At 39.6% G+C, this 13,895-nt stretch overlaps 1 pseudogene; it reads right to left on the bottom strand.

Annotated features, from left to right (window-relative positions):
* Positions 1-455: 455 nt before the first annotated feature.
* The window catches only part of LOC125128743 (BRISC complex subunit Abraxas 2-like), a 79,320-nt pseudogene continuing 65,880 nt past the window's right edge, over positions 456-13,895 (bottom strand).

Below are 13,895 nucleotides of genomic sequence, written 5' to 3'. Positions count from 1 at the left end.
TCGCCACTTGCTCTGCATTGATATTCAAAGTGTGAAGTCTGATGGTTTGTTGTGGGTGGAAGACTACATAATAAAATAGCTGATCTGACATTGCTGTGGCCCTGGCATAGGCCAGCAGCTACAGCTCTGATTAGACCCCTAGCCTAGGAATCTCCATATGCCATAGGTGTGGCCCTAAAAGGACAAAAGAAAAAATAAATGGCTGAGAAAGAGAAGAGTCCCAACCCAGGGTCATGGCCATGTAAAGTTTGGATCAGATATGTATCTGGAAAATGGAATTTTCTCAGGGTCCTCAAATATTATTATGGCATCTCCAGAAGTGACATTTTGGTCTTTTTCACAGTTACTCTCCCTGTTGTGGACTGAATGTTTGTGTTCATCCAAAAACCATATGTTGAAACTCTACCCCCGGTGTGATTGTATTAGGAGGTGGAGCCTTTGGTAGACAATTAGGATTAGGTGACATCATAAGGGAAGCCCTCCTGAATGAGACTGGTGTCTTTATGAGCATCATGACGAGCTTGCTTCCGGTGTCTGCTCTCCACCACATGAGGGTACAAGAAGTCTCCAGGCTGCACCTTAGCAAGAGGGCTCTCATCAGAACTCAACCAGGCTGGCACCCTCATTTCAGAATTCCAGGCTCCAGAACTACAACACATAAGTTCCAGCTGTTTATAATCCATCCAGCCTGTAATTTTTCCAGTATAGCACCTGGAACAGCCTGAGACGCTTTCTGACTTGTCTTTCATCTTTCTTTTTAATTCTTCTTGCCTCATCCAGTCTTTGGGGGGCTGTATTTATATATATACACACATACTGAACTCCAGATCCTCCTGCAACAAAATTATTGTTTTTATTTTTTTAGATCTGTCTGAAATTAATTCAACTGGCATAAAGCAACTTGGATTGTATTTACATTTGTGGATTAAATATTTCTGATACAAGGATATAGTGTATCTTTCCCTGAAATTGTCTCAGATACAAATACCTGAGAAAAGCTCATTCTATGTCTTCATCCCAGTACTCTGCACCTCAGCTCATTCCGATTCAAGTAGGATCTATATTTAAGTTAAGTATCAAGGATAAATATTTACAGGGAAAACAGCTGGTAGGCTGAGCAAAGTTCATAATGTTTAAGGTAAAGGAGAGCTTTCCAAAATGTTCAAGTGTAAGTTTGGATGAGAAAAATATCATACATTGTTTTGTATTTATTATTGGTAATACTAATCCCTAAGAAAATGGTAGTAACAAGTGTGGTATACATCTGTGAGTGTGTGTACGAGTGTGTGTGTGTGTGTGTGTGTTGAAAGGCAGGATAGATTTAGTTGATCTAGCATGAAGCATAATAAGGAAAAAGAATTTCAATATTCTTTCCAATGACTCTGTTGGTAGATTCTTCTTCTATAAGTAGTGGAATAGATTTTAATTTATAAATCATAATGACTACTTAGCACAGATTATTACTTAAAAGTAGATCTAGTTATCTGTTTCTGTTCACTCTTCCTAGCTCATGTCCTAGAAAAACATGAATGCCTAACTCTCATGTCACAGCTACTTCCACTTAGCTGACAAGGCTAATACAGAAAAGATTCTGCCTCTTACATCAGAAAATAAGAAACACATGCTTACATGCTACAGGAAAACTATCCTGCATAATTAAAATTTAAGTCTGAAAATCAAAGAAATGCTGGTGTGTTTTTCTAAAATTCCCTATGGTAGTAAATATATGGGTCAGAAAAGCAGTGTAACTTGTGCAGAAGAATTGAAGCCACAATTTCTAAGATGCAGTCAGTAACATATTGAGGGATTTTTGGGCTATAGCTAGTGTTGAACTCTAGACAGGAGGTGACAGAATATGATGCAGAGAAGGTGGCCCAGGAAACAGAGGTTAAGATAGGAAAAGATTTGACAAGGAATGGCAGTGAATGACATATCAGACAGTGCTGGTTTTCACACACACACACACACACACACACACACACACACACAGAGTCTGATACCCCCAACCACAGATCCAAGAATAGCAAGCTATTTCACATTGTACGTGTGTATTTCCATTCCATCCCCAATACTGTTCTTTCCTATCTGGACAGCAGTCTTCTCCTTGCTTAATTCTTCTTTAGATTATAGCCCTTTCTCCATTATGCACAGATTTATATTCCTCCCCCTGATACAGGTTATGTTAGCATGTACATCTGGAATTCTAAAAGGGTAGCCCTCATGGCCACAGATGCTTTACAATAGAAAGAGGAATGAGACATCTTTAAAGTTTCAAGAATCTCCATGAGATGGCCTAAGGGGGCTGTGGTGTTGGGAGCTAGAAGGCTAGTTGTGGTTAAGGATCTCACATGGCACCTGAGCTATGCTTCTCTACAGAATCACTTTCTTTTCCCACTTCAGCATCAAGTAGCTGAAAGGCTTAAGCCAGTTTTTCTCTTCTGGTTGCTGAGCCCAAAGGACAGGAAATCATTACAGGAAAAACACTTCTAGCAAAGGTCACTTTAATAGAATATTACATCAATCACCTTGAAGAAAAAATTCATTTCAATTGATGTCATCCGTCCGAGGGATAACATCCGTTTTAGTCTCTGACTCGGGTTTTTAAAAGTTAGTCAAACTTTTGGAGAAAGCACATTAAAAATTAACTATGCCTTCAACAGTGATTTCAATCTTTTGAAAAAGAAGTGATGGCTATTAACAATTTCTTAAGTCAGAAGCTAAATGGTTACCTACTTAGAAGGGGAAGAGACTTTTTGGGGGGACGTCCACCCAGTGGAATGGTAAAAGGAGCATCCCAGAGCTTTCAGAGTTAGAAGTGTTTAGTTTTTAGCATACTTTCTTATACGATTGAAATTAGGCAGATACACATCCTAAAAATGGTGATAGTATTTCCTATGTATTTTAAGTATATGCCATTTACTTCTTTTTTTTTCCTTTTTTTATTTAATTTTTTCTTGAAGTATAGTTGACTTATAGTGTCATGTTAGTCTCAGGTGTACAGAACAGTAATTCAGTTATACATACACATATATATATAATTTTTCAGATCCTTTTCCCTTATGGATTATCATGAAATATTGAGTATAGTTTCCTGTGCTATACAGTAGGTCCTTCTTGGTTATCTCTTTTATATATAATGATGTATATATGTTAATCCCAAATTCCTAATTTATATCCTCCTTCCCCCTTTGGTAACCATAAGTTTGTTTATATGTCTGTGGGCCTATTTCTGTTTTGTATATAAGTTCATTTGTATCCTTTTTTTATATTCCACATATAAGGGATATCAGATAATTGTCTCTCACTGTCTAACTTCACTTAGTGTGACAATCTCTAGGCCCATCCATATTGCTGCAAATGACATTATTTCATTCTTTTTTCTTTTTTTTTTTAATTTTTTGTCTTTTGTCTTTTTAGGGCCGCACCCATGGCCTACGGAGTTTCCCAGGCTAGGGGTCTAATTGGAGCTGTTGCTGCCAGCCTATGCCAGAGCCACAGCAACACCAGATCCGAGCCACATCTGTGACCTACACCACAGCTCACAGCAATGCCAGATCCTTAACTCACTGAGCGAGGCCAGGGATCAAACCCACGACCTCATGGTTCCTAGTCAGATTCATTTCTGCTTATGCCATTTACTTCTTAAAAATATCTTACAGTCCTGCTTTAGCATCTGTGAGGCACTGGTTGCAGGACCCCCTGAAGCAAGCAAAATCCACAGGTGACAAAGCTCCTTACTGTTCCCTCCATATCCATGGATTCAACCAATCATGAATTCCACCCACGGATACAGAGACCCAATTTTATTTACTTTACTTGTGGGTGTATATATACGGAAAAGGAAGGAAGGAAGGAAACAAGGAAATTTAGGGAAAATCAAGCACATGACAAATGCAAATGTTGCACCTGTCCTTCATCCCTACAGAATGGCTGACTAGAGTCTGCTGGCCTGAAATGCCCACAATTCAAACCAGACCCTTTCTCTTTCATTCCTCCCAGAATGTTTCCAAGTCTAGACAGTAGCTGAAATAGCTTCTCAATCATCTCCTATAAACACCTATACAGAATAGGTGAGGTTGATATGAAGTGAAGACTTGTCATGTAGGCAAGTTGCTGCAGACGCTTCTAGCTGAATAATGAGCCTTAAGAGGCCTGGTGTCCCTGCCTTCCAACCTGCACACATATTCCAGCCTTGGTCTCAGAGCCCAACTTTCCCTTGCAGGTAAGTAAAGTGCAACGCCTGAGCACCACACCTGGGAAAGCACTTGCTTGAACTCTAAGAACAACTTCTATCTGCCCTGTTGCCATGGTCCTAAAACAGGGTGCCTCCACCTGGAACCAATGTCAGTACCACCTGGAAGACCTCAGACTTTTATTTTATTTTATTTTCCTCTACTTTACTCTTTATTTTATTTTGTCTCTTTAGTCCCACACCCTCTGTATATGAAAGTTCCTAGGCTAGGGGTTGAATTGGAGCTGTAGCCACAGCAGCGCCAGATCTGAGCTACATCTGCAACCTATACCACCGCTTACAGCAATGCCAGATCCTTAACCCACCAAACAGGGCAAGGAATGGAGCCTGCATCCTCACAGATATTAGTTGCTGCTGAGCCATGATGGGAGCTCCTCAGACTTCATTTTAGACTCACTGAATCAAAAACTTGGGAAATAGAGCCTAGCAATCTGTGTGTCAGGAGCACCCCATGCAGTCTGGTACATACTAATGTCTGAGAGCCATGGCCCTTTGGAATCAAGTAGAGAGTAGGTCCCATCTTTCAATTCTCTGCCCAATAACCCTGGAGCCCTGGACCTGATACAAATGAACTTGACAAAATGTGTAGAGGAAATGGCTGGAATTTCTAGGGCTCAGTTAAATGTTCCACTTCATTGGCACAGGCTGTGTATGTTCCCCAAGGCCACAGAAAAATCAGCAGGACCATGGGCATCAGAGGAAGACCCTACTAAATGTGAAAGGACTTACTCTGGGGAGGGAATCTATCTTATACAGTGATCTGGAAACACAATAATCATTTTAATCTGGCAGAATGTAAACTGAACTGGGTGGGCTGTTTGACCATAATACCTGGGTACACTGTGCAGTTGACTCTTGAACAACAGGGGTTTGACATGTGTGCAAGTCCACTTATATGCATTTTTTTATAGTAAATACTACAACATTACATGATCTGCAATTGTTTGAATCTGAGGATGCTGAACAGTGGATATGGAGGAACGGCATATACCAAGGGCCAACTATGAGCTGCAAGTTATACATGGATTTTTGACTGCACAGAGGGTCAGCACCTCCAATCCTGCAAAGAAGTAAAATGAAGGAACTTGCAAGGTGTTGTCCCAAAGATGGCTTGGCTTTCCATATGCTTACCGAAATGTTTTTATCCTTGTGTCTTGTGGCCAGGGGAATCAAGCCAGAATAAATGAGTTCATAGTTCTATTATCATGGGGAGAGGAAGGCAATTGGGAAAAACCACAATGTCTGAGAATTTCGTAGTTGGTAATCTTCCTCAATTGGAGAAGCTTTCTGAAAATTTCTCTTTTCTCTGTAAACTTATCTATTTTTATTGCAAATAGCTCTTTCACGCCACTACCCAGTCATGGAGATCCTTTCATGTAAAACCTGTCATTTCATCAATTATTAGAGATCCTGCTCAAAATATCTTTTCACCAATTAGGTGTATTTGTCTTACCTACACTTATTCTTTTACTAGATTTTGTAAATGTTTTCTCTTGTGATCAAAAGACCAACATATCAAAAAAAAAAAAAAAAACCTTAGCAGAATTATAGCATATCCACCAAAAGGAAAACTTTGGTTCTAGTAATTTTTTTCCACATTAGGAAGGAAAGAAAAATGCTCTTGAAAAACCTCAGTGCCAATGAGAAACTGTAATATGTGCTGTGGTAGGATTGTATTGATTTTCTTGGGGAGTTAGAAGAATAGGTTTCAGCTTATCACATGGAGCAATATCATTCTCAAAAGTAAGTAACTAGCAGCAGCAGAATATTCGCGTTCCAAACAAAAGGAACATTCCATTCTGGGAGCTAACAGGAGCCTCGGGCTCCGACTCCCTTGGATCTGAGCTAATACCACTTTCAATTCTACCACTGAAGAAGGAAACAATGAGGAGGAGGAGACTACGCTTTTGTAAGGGAGGAAAATGATTTCTCATCTGCCCTTCTGAGTTCCTAGCTGTGACTGCTATAAAAGATAGATTAACAAGAGAAAAATAAACAGAAGTGTATTAACACTTAGACCTCATGCACGCATGGGAGAGATGCAGGGGCAGAATGGTCTGCTCCCCAGAGTAGTTTAGAATTCAGACTGAAATATCATCTGCATACTACAAGGGGAGGAGGGACGTCGCCTCTTCAGGGAAATTAAATGACTTTTAGGAAAGATGAATGGGCCCTTGGAAGAACAGGTGGGAAGTGTGACAGTTCATAACAAAGCTTGTCTGGGTGTGGTATTGACATCTAGTCTCCTCTCCCATGATGAGTCAGTCTTTCCTGGTTGGTGAAACTCCCACAGAAAGGATTTAAGACAATCAAGCTATTTTTGGAGGACTTGTCTTCAGGCAGATAAGAGGAGTTCTGAGAAAGCCTGTGCCTGAATTTGCTGTTTTTCAAGTGTCTTCAGCTCAACATAGTCAATATACTGAAGCAGCATATTTTGCAGTGGCAAGTTCTGAACTCCTACAGTCATACATTTTGGGGTGGTATATTCTGCTACCCTTTACTTTCCTATCTTTACTTCTCTTGAACCGGCAGAAACCTCAAGATGTTGCAAAGAGGATTCTAAGTCTTTTAACTTGATGTGGGAAGATTCATCCTCTTTGGTCCTATTGTGAGGACATTGACCCTTAGATTTTTCATAGCAGTCGAGTGTGGAGGAAAGAAAAGATGACAGCATCTATACTAAGATTATAGGTATTTCCACAGGGGAGCACTTCCCATTGCATTTCAAGGTGGTGCTGGGATCCCAACAGATTCTCACTGACCAGTGGGACCTGCCAGGCCATTGGGTAGATAAAACTTTCCAAATTCCTTCCAAAGCTCCTAAAATCCAAATATATAAGGTGAGATAATAAATAGTGCTTACGAATGTTGGACAAATTTCTCTGCCACTGAACAGACAGCTGAAGACCTTAATCCGTAGGCAGACAGGGAGGTCTGGAGTGTGGTCTTTCTCCACCTCTTGACTTAAGTTTAGTGAGTTAGAATCGGGGTCAGGGCCCAGATGAGCTCTGTTTCAATCCTTGGGCAAGATGTCATAAATACTGGGTTATATCCTGTAAAATCTTAGGGAGCTCTCTCTTCCAGAAAAGAGACTTACTAAAAATTTTCTAGCACACCAGTCATGTAAAAACATCTACCAAAATAACTGGCTGTTCCCCCTCCATCAAAGGAAAATGCTTACCAGGTTTATCTACCTGGCAGGTCCCACTGGTCAGTGAGAGTCTGCTGGGATCTCAGCATAAACTTGAAAGTCAATGAGAAAAGCTCTTCTGTGGAAATACCTATAATCCTAGTACAGATGCTGTCATCTCTGCTCCACACTCAACTGCTATTGCCTTTGGGGAAACGAGATAGCTTAGAAAATAGCTATCAGCTGAACATTCGTCTACTCACCTGACATTAAATATAGAAATGGATTTACCTAAACCAGAGACTTGATTCTGTAAAGAAATTCAATGTTCTTATGTCGCGAGACATGTTTCTACAATATTTTCTTAGCCTTTTTGCTGAAAACTCCATCTTGTCCTGCTTTACTTTACCCCATATTCCTGCTTGAAAAACAGTCGCAGTGCTGGTAAATGACTTAAGTTTAAGAACAAAGTCCTAAAGGCATAAGTTATTCATATGGTCAGATGAACGAGGACATAATGCCTTGGTCTAGGCAGAGGGACCTGTGCTGATTGGCATGCCTTCGCACAGCAGGAAATGTCCTCTTAAGAATAAGAGAAAGAGAAAACTCATGGCCCCAAGGGATTTATGAGGGGTTGTTAGCAGGATAGGCATTAGCAAAGAGAACAGAGGTGCAAACCTAGGCACACCTCAGATAGGCTTTGTGGAAGCACAGTGATGATTCTCTAGACGCTATGCATAGATAGCTAACACCAAACTTCCTCATATGCTAATGATTGTTAAATGCCTAAAGGTCAGAGTAAAAGCTTAATCATCTACCAGTTATGTGACTTTTAAAATAATAAAAGAACTTTTAAAACAATAAAAAAAAAAACCTATATCCTGCACCTATAGCCCCCTCCTCACTTGACATAATCCTAAAGAGCACAATAAAAACAGTGTGGTTTCTTGAGGCTGTGCTCTTGGTCCCTGACACCTTGCATCCCCGGGTTCCCACCTTTAGTTAAGATAAATGTCTCTGTGTCTTGTTTTATGTTAACTCTTTCCTTAAGTTTCACAGCACCTGTTCTTCAGCCCTAACCTGCTTGCCACTCTTGGACAACAAGCATTAGATTGTAAAATGCAACATTCCTATAAAGGACTGTTCACCTGCTTTGAAATTCTACTGTTAAAAAAATCTACATTTAAAAATAAGTGAATAAGTTGCAAAGAGGCAGACGTTTGCTTTCCTTATTTCCAAATATCTCAGTCTTCTGTGTTAGCTCCTGAAAAACATACTTAAAAAAGAAAATTCATGAGGAGTACTTGTTGTAGCTCAGTGGGTTAAGAACCTGACATAGCATCAGTGATGATGCAGGTTCAATCTCTGGCCTTGCTTAGTAGGTTAAGGATACAGTATTGCTGCAAGCTTTGGCATGGGTCATGGATGTGGCTCGGATCCAGTGTTGCTGTGGCTGTGGCTGTGGCATAGGCCTCAACTGCAGATCTGATTCAACTCCTAGCCCAGGAACTTCCATATGATGCTGATGTGGCTGTAAAAAAAAGAAATAAGAAAATTCATGAAATAGACTTTCTAAATGTTGCTGTATTCCCCTTTAAAACCAAAATGAAGTACAAATCATTATGATTACTCAATCTTTTGTGGTAAGATGATATTTTTAAATATTATTCATTTTATGTCCTTTATCATTGCCCTTTGTTCCCTTCCATTCTGGCAGTGAGTTGGTTCTCTTTCCTAGTGCATTAAGGTATACATGCGATAAGTAGCAAGAGTAACATAAGCAAGATGGCTTAATGGTTAAGAGTGGATTCTGGAGTCAGTGAGCTGTCCTTTTAAGTCTCATGGGCTGTTTCATAGTTGTGTGACCTTGGGTCAAATAGTTAACTCTCTGTTCCTCAGTTTTTCATCTGCTAAATATAAGTAATGATAGTATCTATCTTATAGATGCTGCAGTGATTAAACTATGCTTTAGAATGGTAATGATAAATATTGACACTTATAGGGCACTTACTTTGCATCAGATACTATTCTAAGGTATAGAGTGACTCACTTACTATACACAGAAACCTTGGGCTATTGGTCCTACACTAAGACCACCACCAGCACGTTATAGTCCTTAAGCAGAGGAAGAAACGATGAAGGATTCTGCTGAACCCTTAAGCAGAATGGGTTCAGGACTGGTCCCAGTGCTTATTCTTGGAATAGCTGCTACCAGAACCCTGTACTTCTCATGGTGAGTCATAAGAACACAAGAGAAAAAGGCGTGTTTGAACACATTTAAAGTCTCTGCCTGTGTCACAGCATCAGTAAGACCAACAGCTAAGGCTGAGGAAGTAAACTCTGGTGGCCATCAAGTCATGACAAGGGTGAGGAAGTATAATGTTAATAAGAGGAAGAGAATGAGAATTGAAAGCATTAAACCACCCTATTAGATAGAGAAAACAGATATGCAAAGAAGTATTTATAAAATGATACAAAGAAGCCACAACTAAACCAAAGGGTAGAATATAAAGTCAATGAGTCAGAGTAAAGTTGTACATAGTTTCAAGTTTTTACAAAAAACTCCTTAGGAAGACACTCTCATTAATTTGGCCAGGTTTCTCCTCAGTATTGGAATAGATGATTGTTTTATTGGTTGATCACCAAATGAAATAGAAGCCTGTGTTTAGGAGTCATGTTGAATGAACCCAGCGTGACAATGAGATCTTACTTTCTGAGATACAGGACATTGAGAATAGCTAAGGAACCAGTCTAGGAACTCATGCTCAGTCGGGATATTTGCTTTGAATGGAATGTTGAGTACCATAAAATCACCCTCTATTTAAAATCACTACTTCCCTCAGTCTTTCTCTGTGTCTCTATCTCTCTCTGTCTGTATCTCTCTCTGTTTCTCTTTATCCTCAATTTCCATCAGTGCACATTTAGTTGAATTTGTATCATCAAGTGAATACTTGATGTAGTAACTGGAAACATATACTAGATGGAGAAATAACTATTGAATGGACAAATCCTTCCTGGAGGAGAGAAAATCTATAGATGCTTCGTGAATGCCTATAAAAGTAAGGCACTAGGCTGGCATACACTGTATGAATGACAATTAAGCTGAAACTTCAAAAATGGCTGGAATTTAAATAGACAGAGATATGAAGGAAGGGTATTCCAGGTGGAGAGAACAGTTTGAACAAATGCACAGAGGTAGGAAAATTAAACAACTGAGACTAATCCCAATTCATAATAAGTTAAAGAATAAGAGTCAAGAATCAATTACCAGGGGGTTATTTTTACTGAAATATGTAATGTCATTCAGAGCTGATATTTACAATGGTAGAATGCTATCAGCACAGGAATTTGTTTAGGCAATCATTAGGCCAACTTCTCTTTAATTCTCAAAATAGCAGTTCTAACAATGGTATAAAATTTTTTCAAAGTAACACCCTCCTTTTAAAAATATACTTTGATATACTTAAATATACTGTAAAACCTAAGTGTTCTCTCTTTAAATTACAGGTACACTTATTGAACACTAGATAGCATGTCCACAATAAATTGACACTGTAGGGGAAAAAAATCAAGTTTAAAATAATTAAGGAAGCAATCCTGGCATTAGGATTATAAACTTTGGGTTAATTTAAAGAAAATTACAAAAAGAAAAGGAAAATTACAGTTTCTATTTTATAGTCAGTCAAATATAAAAGGCTACTGGTACATCATTCATATCGAGGCAGCTAAATAAAAGCCAATTTTATCTCAAAAGTAGATAAAACTCTGCCTTTCCCACTTTTTCAGGGTGAATAATAATTTGAAAAAGTTCAAAATTTGAATTTCTTTAAGCACGAGGCTAGATACCATGATGTGTGTGCGTGTGTATATGTGTTACGGCAGATACCCAGCAGCCCTGCGCTGCACCGTATCAGCTCTGGCGACAGTCCCGTGGCTGTAGTGTACCAGCTCCGGCAGCTTTGCGGCTGCAGTGGATCAGCTCTTACCCGGTGAGAAACCAAGCGAGCACTCGGAGAGTTGGAGAACTCAGTTTTATTACTCCGGCGGGCTCAGACGAGATCGCTCTCCAGAGTCTGAGCCCGGAAGAAGGGTTTCACAAGGCGTTTATGGGCTACGTCTTCTGCGTCCAAGCTTGACTAGTTGGACTGGAGTGACGTCAGGCAAGGTAGATGCGGAAGCAGATGCATGGGGGAGGACTGGTTGGGGCAGTTGGCTAGACTTTGCTTAGTCATCATGGCTGGGGTCTCTCCTTTCTACATTTTATTGGGACATTTTCTCCTACATATGTACATATGACCTCATTCTAATTTTTAATTCATGTCACTTCGTTACATGAGTCCAATTTTGCATCTGTTATATATATATATATATATATATATATATATAGAGAGAGAGAGAGAGAGAGAGAGAGAGAGAGAGAGAAGGAATGGACTCACAAAAATCTATATAACTGATAATGCAACATATGGCCTTACTATGCATACCTGTTCTATGATTTGTGGTACCATTTAACTTCCCTAAATCTCAAAATTTTGAAAGCAAAACTCATTACTATCCATTAGCTTTACACTTAAATTATTAATTCAACAACAGAAGACAGACTTCTGTTTATCAATATTTACTGAACTTCCAGAATCTATAGGGCAATGTTTATATACTATAGGTTTTAAGGAAGCAAACATTCCTTCAGTTCATGACATATTTCTTTTATTTTCGAGATGACTCTTTTGAAATCTCAGTCTATTTGTGACATTGAGGCCAATTCCTGTTGAAAATGAACTCATCCTAGTATTTCATGAGTCCAATTATTTTGCATCTGCAGTATCCATAATAGCATAGGAGTACAAAGCTCAGAAATCAAGATTCGAAAACTTTTGTTAAGGACTAGCACGTGGCCAGGCGCTGTTCTAGGAGCTGTAAAACAATGGTGAATAACACAATATCCAGACTATGTCCTAAACGTGCTGAAAAAAATTGAGTCACAATAGAGACAAAATAATCTTAAACCAGGGAGTTCCCGTCGTGGCGCAGTGGTTAACGAATCCGACTAGGAACCATGAGGTTGCAGGTTCGGTCCCTGCCCTTGCTCAGTGGGTTAACAATCCGGCGTTGCTGTGAGCTGTGGTGTAGGTTGCAGACGCGGCTCGGATCCCGAGTTGCTGTGGCTCTGGCGTAGGCCGGTGGCTACAGCTCCGAATCGACCCCTAGCCTGGGAACCTCCATATGCCGCGGGAGCGGCCCAAGAAATAGCAACAACGACAACAACAAAAAAGACAAAAGACAAAAAAAAAATAATAATAATCTCAAACCAAAGTGAGAATGCTCATTAATAGAGATGGTTCAAAATACTAAGAGCAGACAAACCCCAGGGGGTCATAGAAGGTGTCATTAAAGAAGATAATAGATTAGTTTACATTTTAAAAAGAGAGCAGAGGCTTTCCACTGTTGACAAGTCCTGGGGAAAGATACAGTTGCCTAGGACGCTAATGAATTTCTTTGTAGATTTATTTGGGCAGAACCCTCTTTTCCTCAACCCTAAGACACCGTATTCTTTTTTATTTCCCCCCTTACAATATCTCAGCAGGGGATGATAAAGTAACACTGTAAAAATCCAACCATGAAGAAAGAGGAAAACTCACACTAGATGTGAAACTCATCTTCCTTATTAAGGTTTGGGGAATTGCTACATGGAGCATTTCCCCCCCCCAACCATTGGACCACTGTTTTTGTGAATTTATAGCTAAATTAAACATGATGAAATCTTCAAGACAAGCGAATTTAGTATCATTTCCATGTGCTCCCCTCTTGTTTTGGAGTCTACTCTGTAGTCTCAGATTGGGGTTAATTACTGATGATTTCTCCCTTTGTATTCATAATTTTTCTCTGGCAGTTTCACACTGTTATTATTGGGACTTTCTTTTGTCCTGCTTAATTAAATGCTGAAAAGCCTCCAGTTGATTTCACAGTCTGCTGAGGTAGCTAGATAATTTGCAATCTAAATAAAGTGTTCAGCGTTGACTCAACTCTCAAGACCCACTCTTGCAGGCGATGTATGAGATGAAGCTGTTGGTGTTATTCATCTGTGATTAAAAACAAACAAACAGACCAGCCCTGGTTTAGAATGAGCTTCACTATCCTTCAAACAGGACTTTTCTTCCTGGGCTTTGGCTTTCTCTGTTTTCTTTATAATTCACTCAGAATTGAGAACTAATTGCCATTGTCACATGGAGTCGCTCATGCTAGAGAAATAAAAAGCAGCACTCCTTGGGTGGCAGTGATAGGCCCAAAGCAGCAGGCAGCTGCATGCTCAGTTCAGCTGATAATGGCTCCGTGTCACCAAGGAAAATGGCCTCTTTGCAACATGACAGAAATCTCACTGTATGCATGTAAAAGTCAGTGCTCGAAAAAGGCAGCTTAACACACAGAAACACATTTCCATAAGGTCAGCTGGAGAGGTGTTTCTTTTTTTTTCCTTTTTTTTTTTTTGAGAGGTGTTTCTTTAAAAAAAAAAAA

This window comes from Phacochoerus africanus, chromosome 6 (genome assembly GCF_016906955.1).
Source record: "Phacochoerus africanus isolate WHEZ1 chromosome 6, ROS_Pafr_v1, whole genome shotgun sequence".
Lineage (NCBI taxonomy): Eukaryota > Metazoa > Chordata > Mammalia > Artiodactyla > Suidae > Phacochoerus > Phacochoerus africanus.
Note: the sequence above shows the minus strand (reverse complement) of the source record. Positions and strands in the feature narration are given on the sequence as shown.